The sequence below is a fragment of the Megachile rotundata genome, chromosome 13 (genome assembly GCF_050947335.1).
Source record: "Megachile rotundata isolate GNS110a chromosome 13, iyMegRotu1, whole genome shotgun sequence".
Lineage (NCBI taxonomy): Eukaryota > Metazoa > Arthropoda > Insecta > Hymenoptera > Megachilidae > Megachile > Megachile rotundata.
This window is the reverse complement of record NC_134995.1, coordinates 2,611,146-2,622,952: the sequence shown is the minus strand read 5'-3', so window position 1 is coordinate 2,622,952 and position 11,807 is coordinate 2,611,146. Positions and strand designations below refer to the sequence as shown.

The 11,807-nt window shown below is 42.7% G+C and overlaps 1 pseudogene; it reads right to left on the bottom strand.

Annotated features, from left to right (window-relative positions):
• Positions 1-4,778: 4,778 nt before the first annotated feature.
• LOC143265685 (uncharacterized) lies at positions 4,779-11,050 on the bottom strand (annotated as a pseudogene).
• Between the last annotated feature and the right edge of the window lie 757 nt (positions 11,051-11,807).

The following is an 11,807-nucleotide window of genomic DNA, read 5'->3' as shown; positions in this document are numbered from 1 at the left end:
GCACTAGGGCCTCCCTGACCTCGTTTCCCGAAACCTTCAACCTCGGGATGGTCTCCATCGCCAGACCGAACTCCCGGCCCAGGTAGTGCTGCTGCACTCCAGTCACCGGCTCGTCCGAGTTACCCCGGAACATAATAGTCCCTGGAGAGAACAAGGACGCGGTCATTATTATACCGGTGCTCTTTGGAATCACCAGCGTCTTCAGCAGCTCCCGCCCGTAGTCCTTAACGCGGGTCTGCACCTCCCATCCCCACTTGTCCACGACCGGGGGAGGACTACCCGGGTCCGTCCAACCCAAGATGAACGCCAGGACCCCCCCCCCCCCACCGCCGTAAAATCCACCACCCAACCACATCCCGCCACCCTGTCGTACCCGGGGTGGGATTGGTACGTCAGCCCCCAGTCTGCCGCCTCCATGTCGAGGCGAGTAATCGCCGCTTCCAGCTGGGGGTCATCCTCCCCGGCCCCGAACTGGGTGAAGGTGTTGTACGTCCACCTGTCAGGTGTGTTGTCGTACAAGTAGTGGGGGTTCTCTTTCCTACCCCCTGCCGTGATGTTGAAGGCGCTCCACTCAGTATTCACAATACTCCGCCACCATGCGCTGCAGGTACGGAGGCCACAGATGGTCCCTCCCCACTCCCCCGCGTGCCAGTTGACATCCCATGAATGTCCCACTGTATCGGCCAGCATGTTTTGGGCCAGCCAAGTCATCGTACTGCCAGGCTTAGCCCCTCCCTTAGAAGTTGCGAGAGAAAGTCGTAGAAATTAGATTAATTAATTATAATGCAAATGTCATTATGGATTTAGAGTGCGGGAAGGGGCGAATGAGGCATACTGAATGCACGCGGTGATTGGTTTTGGCTAATTTTGTATTTTCTCGATAGTAAATAAATAATGGCGTCGGTCAAGCATGCTTCGATATATCGTACGAACACGTGGGCATCTCCGCGCGAGGGAAAGTGTAGAGCGTAAAGGCCGGTTCGCAAACATCTAGCATGGCCGGGGAAGGGTCGCTGCAGGCGCATGGAGAGCGGCCCTTAAAGACGAAGCCTAAAGGCGAAGCGGAGGCACGCGGCAACAAGCAAGATGGCGGAGACATGGCGCGTTTTTCAAATAGTAAGCGGATTGGTTGAAGCAAGAAGACAGGGAGGAGGAAAAGAGGAAGAGGCGAGACGACACGGAACGAAGTGAAGGAAGGAAGAAATAAATTGATTAATTAATTAATAAATAAATGAAGTGAAGTGAATGAGATTAATAATAATAATAATAATAATAATAATATTAATTAGTTCATAATTAACGAATAAATTATTATAAATAGTGAACTGATTAGTAGGTTAATAAATTAATAAATAATAAATAATAAATAATAAATAATTAACAGATAGGCAACTAACTCGGTGTAGTGTTAGGAAAGTGTTGTGAGAGTGCAGTGAAGTGCTAGGAGTGTTGCGGGTACAGGGGAGTGATCACGTGCGCGAGTGCAGAGGAGCAGTGCAAAGCGGGAAAATGACGGAAAAGTGTTGGAAGAACTGTGGAAACGCCCCAGCACTCTGGAAACTCCGAAGACACAACGATGGTGGAGAAAAGGGGCCGCATTAAGAATATCCAGAATATCCAGCATGGCGAGGGAAGGAACGCTGCAAACACTTGGAGAGCGGCCCTAAAGGGTGAAGCAAAAGGATGCAGCAATAAGCAAGACGGCGGAGGCACGGCGCGCTTTTCAAACGGCAAGAAGAGGGGAAGAAGCAAGAGGACAGCGAGAGGGAGAAGAGGAAGAGCAGGAGTAGAAGAAGCGGCGAAACAAAATAGACACGACCGATCAAACGACTCAAACCCACAAGGGAGGAAACCGGTGTCAGCCTGGTCATAGCACCATTAGGGGGCACAAAACGGGGACCGACTGAGCGGGGGAGAGGAGGGAGAGAGGTCAGTTGAGCAAAGCACCCTTCTGATCAACTGTTGATTCAACTAGGGACCCAGTCGTCAGCCTGGTCATGGCGCCATTAGGGGGCGACAATGGGGACCGAGTGGGATCGGCGGGAGAGAAGAAGGAGAAAACAAGACACGGTCGATCGAACGACTCAAACTTGCAAAGGAGGAAACCGGTGTCAGCCTGGTCATAGCACCATTAGGGGGCGACAATGGGGACCGAGGGGATCGGCGGGAGAGAAGAAGGAGGAAACATAAGGAAATTTGGCTGGCGCCTAAACGGCGGCAACAAATGAAAGCAGCAACAATGGCGGGCAACGCTATGAGCGACCCGAAGGCTTGGCAGACTTTTTAATCGGAAAGTACTGGAACGAGGAACTTGAACGTCAGCCTGGTCACAGCACCATTAGGGGACGGATTGAGAACCGAGGGAAAGTGCTGGAAGAGAGAAAAGAAATAAATACCGAGAGCAATGGGCTCATGTAGCGTTGTGGAGAAAGACTGGGGCGAAGTAGGAACAAAAGGGGAAAAGCGGGCAGCGAAAAGGGGAAAAAGAGATAAGCGGAGTCCTAAGCGAGAAGCGGAAGTCGAAATTAGGCACGGGGCGGAAACGCAATCATGCGAGCGAATATCAACGAATTTGCGCAGGGGGCGGGGATGAGAGGAATATTAGAATACGTTACACATATATTATGTCATACTATATATTTATACTCTATATGGACATTTTACGTGTCACTTATTACATATTTATCTATCTGCTGTTATTTACATACTTATTCATTATATTACTTCATTAGGTCTAACAGCGACGGTATTAGTATTGATGACGCACACAGGGAATCGCATATGAACAAATAGGGGGAGCAGGAAAGAAACAGCGCGGTGGGGAGGGGGGCCGAAACAGAGGCAAGTGTAGAAACGAATAGCGTTAATTAGGCATAGGGAAGGAAAGATTGTAAAGCGCGGAGATATCTACCTATTAATCGACGACCGAGGGGGCGGGGGGCTGGGGCGGGTGCGGAAATGCGGAAACGAAATATGAGCGACAGGCAACACGCAGGGGATAGACAGTAGAAAATAGACTACAGATCGACACTTAGGTGGGAAATGGTGGAGGAGGTCGCGGTTTTGCCGTATGTTCGAGCCCACCGGGAGGCGGTGCCGAGGGGGCGTTACAAGGTCAGCTGGAGGTCAGCGCATTTTGCCCGGGAGCCTCCCCTAGATCTTGACGCAGCCCCTAGGACCAAAACCCTTTGGTTGAGAGCATCCATTCCCCACACATGGAACACATACGCGAGGGGTGGGGGGCGAGGGGGGAGGGGGGTAGTCTTTCTTTCACAACTGCGAGCGATGGCCTAGACCAAGGGGACTATGTCGTTTCCGGTACGGAAGCCTTGGCGGGTTGCCGCCACCCTCCGTCCCTCGGGGCGGGGGCGGGAGACAGTTTTAGTGAGTAGGACGTGGAAACCGCCCCTCTTCTAGGGGCGCCGGAAGCGGGAGTCTCACACTATCTGGGCTATCTTCCCAGATGTCCGTTACTGGATTTCTGTCTTCCTTAAACAAAAAAAAAAAAAAAAAAAAAAAAAGTTACTAGAACTACCCAACGATCGAGTATCCACATGGCTGATATCCGCTGTCCAGTCAAAACTAAGAATCTTGTAGGCTCTTACCAGTTAAAACTGCTCCAGTTCGTCGCTTCCTAAGAGGTCCGGCACGTAGTACTTCAAAGATTGTTCTGCCCTCGCAGCCGCTGCTGCACGCCCTTTTATACCTAGAGAATCATGGGTTTTTCCCGCTCAAAAAGTAGTTATTTTTTTATTACGTTTTATTTAGTAGCAAATATATATTAGTTTGGTTAATAAAAATACGCTTTGATTTATTATTAATTAGTTTATCACAAGTTTTCCCGTTAAATCGTATTTTTAATAATTTTTAGATACGTTAATTATAAATGTTTTAATAGAAGAAATAATTAATCGCAAACAATACATAAAATAATAGCTAAAAATATAACGCAATTTACAATAAGTGAATAATTAATAATAAATAATATAAACATTTAAATGAGAATTTATAATAACTTTGTTTCGAAGTATATCTGCTGTGTCTTTCTAACTAACGCGCGAGTTATGTTACTGGATGGTCGAATGGTTTTTAAAATAAATGCACAATACTTTAAAGTAAACACGTTTCTTTTAATTTTTGTCCGTTCGTACAGGCCACAGGCTTAATTAACACTATGCCGTATGGCGACACCACTGTGGTGTCGGACGCGAAATGACGGCCAACGGCGTCATTTGAGCATTGGGTGGTGTCGTGGGCATAGTACCGCTCAGTGGCCGACGACAGCACTTTCGTATCGTTTGCATTCTGTTGGATTTTTGTTTAGGTAACAATAAGCTACACAAGTCAACAAGTTTCTTGGTTTTATAAGTACTTGTGCCCTTTCATCATGGTAGACGAAAGAGACGGTACGATTATTTATGATGAACGCGCGAACATCTTGTCTGACGTTCCGTACGACTTGGGAAGAAGACATTGGATTCCAAAAAAAGTAGTAAAACAAGGTTGAGAACTCATTGAGAACCACCGATGAAATTAGTAAAACGTAACAATTTATAATCTCTTGATAATCTCAAGAACGGTCGGCGACAAGGCAAATAATCCGAATTAGCGCTACCGGCGCCAAGCGAAGAAATTTTTACGAGACGTGCGGACGGCAAAGTGTTAAGAATGAATCAGTGCCTCGTCGCCGAGGTGATGGTACCCACGGCTCTTATCTTTTGTTTCGTCTATGGCGGGACCTCATCCCGCCAGTGGCGATAAGGCCGGACAGCAGGTGGTCACATACCTCCTCCCTGCCGAAGTTCAATGACGTCCTCGTTATTGATTGTTTGGGTAGGTTGTCGTACTTTGCTTTCAATTCCAGGCTTTTGAAATGTAGGTATGTTTATTGTAGGTGTGGTTAAGGTTTTCAAAGGTACCAAATTCAATTGATGATTCTTTATGATTAGAGGCAAGATTTCTGGTTGCTTTAGCTCTCCGAGATTCTTATCAAGATTGTGACCTTGTACTTGCACATCGTTTCCTTGGACAAAGTATGTTCCCTTAATGGTTTTGTTTTTGTTGTATTCAATAGTTATCGGATAATTGCATGATATTAGTGTCGAGTTATTGGATAGCTGATACGCCAATACTAAAGGTACATTCGTTAAGATGTAGATTGGTCTGATCTCTCCTGTAATATTTCGATAACATAGATAATCATGATCACATATTAGTTGACATTTATGAGCAAATAATTTGACTGTTGGTCTTGTTAGTTTCCATGGTGTAGTTATAATTTCTGTTTGTAGCAAGTCTTTGAAATAAGGAGAATTCGATAGGGTTAAGAATCGGGATTTTAAGTGTATAAATAATGGAATCAGGGGCGGTTACGATTGATCCTTGAATAAACCGGAAATCCAATAAATTATGGTAATGTAGCATTAATTATTTCCGAGAATAAAATTCTAATAAATGTGCTTTTATATCTGACATTTGTTCATAAGTTAGTATTTCTAGGTCAAACACCTCTCCTGAGAAAACGAACGATCTTTTAATTTTTTCGAGCAAATTTAGAAAATGTTGTTCTTGTGTGATAAGGGTAATAATGGCTTCGAAGAGGTCAAGTCGAGTACTTTGTTTACTAAGAGTGTTTGCAATGTTTTGTAAATTTTTGTTAATTATTTCAGTGTTACCATTTATGGTATCGCTTATCGTATTCATAATGCTTACTGTCTTACTAAGAGTTAATATATTTTCGTGTTGTTGGCGTTCGAGCGAAACCAAGTAACTGTTTATTTTGTCGAGATCATTAGCATCTGGGTTTCCAAAAATGTACTTAATTACTGTACCCAATCCATTTTGTAACGGAAAAATACCAGGATAGGGGGATTGATCGAAGAAAAAAACTCTAATATTATACTTGGAAAGAAAAATCTCTTTATTCTTTAATATTTTAAATAAATGAAACTAAATGAAGTACGTTTAACAATTTACAAAACAGCGAAATATAAACTACGAAATTTTTCGTGGTGCGAGACGAACCCAGAGTGTTTATCGCGTCGATGCTACGAAAGGAATGATAATCCGCTACGCTCGCGAGGCCTCGATACCTGGACCTCCCCACTCCTTCTCCCTCGTTATCGCGACTTGCGGCTTCGCTTGGCCGAGCGGCCCCGGTTCGCCTTTCGGAAAGGCTTACCGTGCTCGCGGACCTGGATATTTTTTTGGAAATGCGCTCACGCTTTTCCCCTTTGGTCTCCCGGGCCTAGATCGCTGTTTCCAGCGACCTTACCCGTGGGCCTGCGACAGGGTGCCAACCTTTCGGTCTTGCAACCCTATACGCGAAGCCAGCGAGAATATTTATTTCCAACAAACGGAATGCAAAAACAAAAAACATTGAACAACGACTAAACAACGGATAAAACGCCTCTCGCCCCTCTCGCACCACACCACAGTTCAATGGAGCCGCAATACATTTATTAATCCTCTTTTAACCCTTTTGTTTGGGGGTGCAATTTGTTATAGATTTTGATAAATTTCGTTACACAAGGATTCGGTTTGCCTGAATAAACTTGAATTTCTGAGCTCGTTCTGCCCAGATAATATGGTATAGCTGATAAGAATTTTGTTGTAAGTATGTTTAAGGGACGTTATATTTATGTAAAAAAGTAGATAGTGATAATTTTCCATAATCCTTCCGGTTCCTTGATGATAGTTATAATGTGTTGCGTTTGGATCAATCTGGATACTCTTGGCGAGTATAATTGAGATCGTCAGGATCAATATTATTTTCATCCTCCTGCAAAAACGAAGAGACTTTTCTTAATCTTTTAAGATCTCTTAAATTATAGCGGCGTTGCTGTCCGTGTAGATGGCAGTCTAATGAGGGGCCTTATTGTCTCTCCATAAGTAACCTCTGATAGCGGGGGGCGGTTTTATCACGTTGTTGATGCGTTTTAACGAACATTTCCCTACTTTCCAACGTTTTATCCGAATTGTTAGGTAGACGCTGCTGTTCCAGTTGTTTTTGGTATAATTTTTCATAGAACGGTAAAATTTAATTCTTTCTAATTTCGTTATATTTTTCAACGGTATCGCTATCGGGATCTATAATATTTTTATGTAATTCCTCATAGGGACCGTACAAGAGAGTAAATGGGGCGTAATTTGTTGAAGATTGCATACTTTGGTTATATATTAGAATAGCTGTAGTCATGTGGTTTTTGATTGTTTCCCTCGGATTTTGATCTATTAATATACTCAATTTTTCCTTTAAAGTAGAGTGTAATCTTTCTATGGGTCCATTTGACGTATGTCTGTTAAGGGCAGGATTCCGTTTTGGCTTATCTCCGAATCGATCGAAGCGACGATGTCTATGACCGGAGAATACTAGAAATAAACAATCTATAAACTAGACAACTCGCGTTGCGTCATCTATCGACTAGATTTACAAATATACGAGGTGTGACACAAAAGTAACGAGACTAGGTCTGTAACTTGAAAAAACAATGGAATTAGCAGCAATTGTTTTTGTGGCATCATCCCACATACCTCCTCTATCCATGTTGCCAATTTCGATTGAATCGGTCATACCATTTGGAAATATTGCGTTATTTAGTGAACACGTGCAACTGCATTCTGCCGGAAAAATGTCTAACGTAAAAACCGAACAGCGAATAAACATCAAGTTTCTTGTAAAATTTGTTGAAATCTATTGTAACATGTGATGAGACATGTATTTTTACCTATGACTCACAAAGTAAGCGCCAGTCGATGCAATGGAAGTCTTCAGGATCCCCAAAATCCAAAAAAGAACGCATGTCAAAATCAAAATTCGACATTAATGGAATTGTAATGATTGAGTGGTTTCCCAGTGGTCAGACTGTTAACTAACACTATTACATTGAAATACTAAAAAGACTTCGTGAAAAAATTAGGAAAAAAAGGCCACAGTTGTGAAGCGATGGATGGCTGTTGCTCCGGGACAAAGCACCCGCTCACACGGCACTATCTGTCAAGCAGTTTCTGACCAGCAAAATTATTATTGTGATAGGGAATCCTCCTTATTCGCCTGATTTGGCTTCATGCGACTTTTTTTATTTCCTAAAGTTAAATTTTGCTTAAAGGGAACCCATTTCACCTCAGTTGAAGAGGTTCAGGCAAAAACGGAGAATCGTCCGAAAGGACTTCCAAAAACCTCGTTCCAGAATTGTTACCAGCAATAGCAGCGCCGAATGCATAAGTGTGTGAATGCTGAAGGGGACTACTTTGAAGGTGATAATGTCACGGAGAACTGATTCTGTAGGTACAATGATTTATTGGACTAGTCTCGTTACTTTTGTGTCACACCTCGTATCTAAACTCTATTAGCCACCTATTCCTATACCTATTACCAACCAACTTTTGACAGACAAAGAACGCGAAGGCATCGTTGCCGGATTGTTACGCTGTTGCCATATCTATCAATCTATTTTTAGACGTCAAGCAAATTTTAGAAATACGGGCTCGAGCCAAGTTTCCTAATCCTAGCGAGCGCGACTCGAGGAAAGAGGGAGGGGATGATAAAAAATGCACTTGAGCCAAATGAAATATCCAATACGACAGTCGATAGCATATCAAAAAAAGACATTTTACATCAAGTTTCAACCCCTTATCTCAACCATGGGGGCAGTAAAAAGGGAAAAACAAAATTTCGGTTTGTGGCTTATTTTGCCTATTTAATCTCGTACAAAAATTCTGAAAAAATTCTAAAACATTGAGATTTACATAGCACACATTACAGAACTGTTTCACATTTTTATATTGCAAACTGTAGTTGTAAAAAATGAAAAACCGCATTTATTAATTTTACGTCGTATCTGGTTATATTCAGAAACGTAAAAAGATACTGCAACAGCATTATTAGCGAAAGCGGTAGGACTCTTGCCTCGCAATTGGTGGATGTTTTCTAGGAGTTGGGATCGAATCCCCCCGTTAGTTTGTGGAACCCTTTAGTTTTTCATGTTATGTTTTTAATTCTCTTTTTTGTAATACTTTTAATATGGGTTGGGTTAGGTGATATTATCCATAATAGTTCCAGTATTATATTAAATACTATTGCATATATTATTATTGTTGTAATATGTGAATTTACAATAGTCGTAATACACAAAATGGTACTCGTCGCGCCATCTACTGGTTGTCGACGATTTCGTACAAGGAGACAAGCTCGAGCGAACGCGAGCATAGTGCGCATGCCTCGCGTATATACTCACAGCACATACTATACTTCGTGGAGTCAGACTATGCTGTACTGTACTCCACACTTCTTCTTGCCTGTAAGACTCCAAGCTGAGCGGACGCACTACCGACTATGGCTTATGCCACTTACATATAAATATATTCATTATTAATATTAACCTCAGTGTTGTTTATTGATCCACACAATCCAACAATTATATACAGTTTCTTGATAATTATTCATAATTATTTCAAATATATTTTATAATAAGGAGACGAATTGACGGGTCAATAAAGAAAATACAAAAATTCGTCGAAGGGCGTCATCGTTACGGTGACGCATCTTCTCCGTCGGAGATTTTCAGGTGGAGCACCGCACGAGGAGGTGGAAAGGACGAGCGGACTGACTTTTGAACCGCGAAGCGAACGAGTTGATTCTTTCTTCGTTGTGTTACGAGTTTACCTTTATTTTTAATTAAAAATATATTATAAAATTTCTTGTTTTATATTGTAATCCTACAGAATTAACAGCCGGCAAGATGTAATGTGTTATATTATTTTCTGTTATATAAATTTGGTACAATGTGTTACGACTATTAAAAAACAAACCTGCAAGAAATTGCGTAGGCAAACGCGCGTAAGGTCGGCTGCTACGATTCTTGTGGTCCTGAGTTCGATTCCGGCAACCGAGATATCGCACTTTTTCTCTCTCTAATTCCATAATATTATATCGTAAATGAGATTCGATGATTCTAATAATGAATTGTGGAGAATAAAAAATTCTCCAAAATCTAACAATTAAACATTTTTATTCTTGCACCACAGTCTATTGTAAGATTTTATTTTGCTTTGGTATATGCACTATATGATATAAACTTATATTTAGTCTAGCTGTAAGGATTTCGGTGTGTATGAAATGAGATAATGAGTTGTTTGCCTGAGTCCGATTGAATGCTGCGTAGCGTTTGCGAGAGGATGTTAGATGATCGGATCGAGTGTCGCGTTGGGTGTCCGAGTTCGAGAAATGATTCCGGGCGAGAATGCGTCAGCGTGCGTGGGGATGAGTGTTTTTTCGTGCGAGTCAGTTCATCATTGTTTGCGGAAGCGAATGGTCGAAGATCATCTCTGTTAATAAAGCAGGGAAAAGTTAAAGGTGGAAAATTGAGATTTCTATTTTCCCTGAACAGTTGAATTACGTGATGCGCGCAATGCAATGCGCAGTGTCATACCTTGTCCCGAAAATTGTACGCAGTTACCGACAGTTTCGTATTTTCATCGACGTTGTAGGTAATGTGGCCAAAACCGCGACAACATGCGACTAATACTACAAGCACTCCAAGTAGATAATCGTGAAACTATAATTGCATGGCGGAACATCGTTGACAGGCGCCGGTGTGCAAAATCGTATTTTTAAACTAACATCTTTCAGAAGTGATAAATTGACAAAATATGGACCAACCCGACATCGTACCATTACAGTAATGTCGGGCTGCTATCGTTTTCGGTGAGTAAATCTCTAAATTTTGCGTAAAAGCGAAAATACGGCACAACGTGTCTAGGAGCGGCCATCTTGACTGTCAAAATTTATATCTGTCTCACGTGTACGTCCGAAGAATTTTTCGTTTTATTCAAAATGTGATGTTTATTGACGTAAAATCGATAGCAGCCCGATATTGTGGATAGCTAACGATGCTAAAGTTATCCTCAGTTTATTGTCTAGTTGAGCATTCATGGCCTTTTGCCGCTCCGCCGCTCCTGAGCTTTCGCTCATATCGGCAGGTGTTGAAGTCATAGACCCACCACCGCACAAGAGTCGGAGCCCAGTCCAATCCTCGGGTTCCAAAGACATCACCTGACTCCGTTGCCTGCTGTAAGGAATTTTTCTCTAGGCCCCCGGCTTCCCTGAGACTGGCTTTGAGACACCAGCCTCGCGAGTCCTGAGGTCGGATTCCGGGACGCGACACGAAGTCGCCAACCGTTCACCTCGCCCAGGCCCGGCATGTCAGCCTGGCCAACGCACTTTTGGCAAGTGTAGCGAATGACGACATATTGTCGTCCGGCACGGAAAGGGTTAATTCTAATGCTTCTCGAGTCGAACCTGGAGGTCTACCTCGTCGCCGCGGCGCTTCTGTATTTTCATCATTTTCTTCATCGTAACTACACTGCTGGCCAAAATTAACGCACCACTTTCTTTAGCCGTTTCTTTCTTTACGTTCTGTTGGAGGTAGGACTTTGAAATTTTGAGGATAGTTGGGCCCATGGGTTATCTCAATGCTCCAGGAGTGCCATTGTTGCCTGCCACCCCCTTGCGGTATCGGCGACCCCTTGAATGCTAAGGGGTCGAAGAACCGAAAAAAAAGGCTCTAAATTCGACAGAAAAAAAGAAAAAAATCCATACCACAATCAACTCGTTATTGGCAGCAACGTTTACTGAGGTATTTTTAATTTTGCGCCGCCTCCGAAAAGGTTGAAATGTATTTAATATACTACCTACCGAGTACATAGGTTTCATTCATATCTGTGACGTAATTGTATAATTGAATGAAATAGAAATTATTTTATACTTTTTAGTGCATTTCGAAGTCGGTGTATTTTTTTTCTTAAAA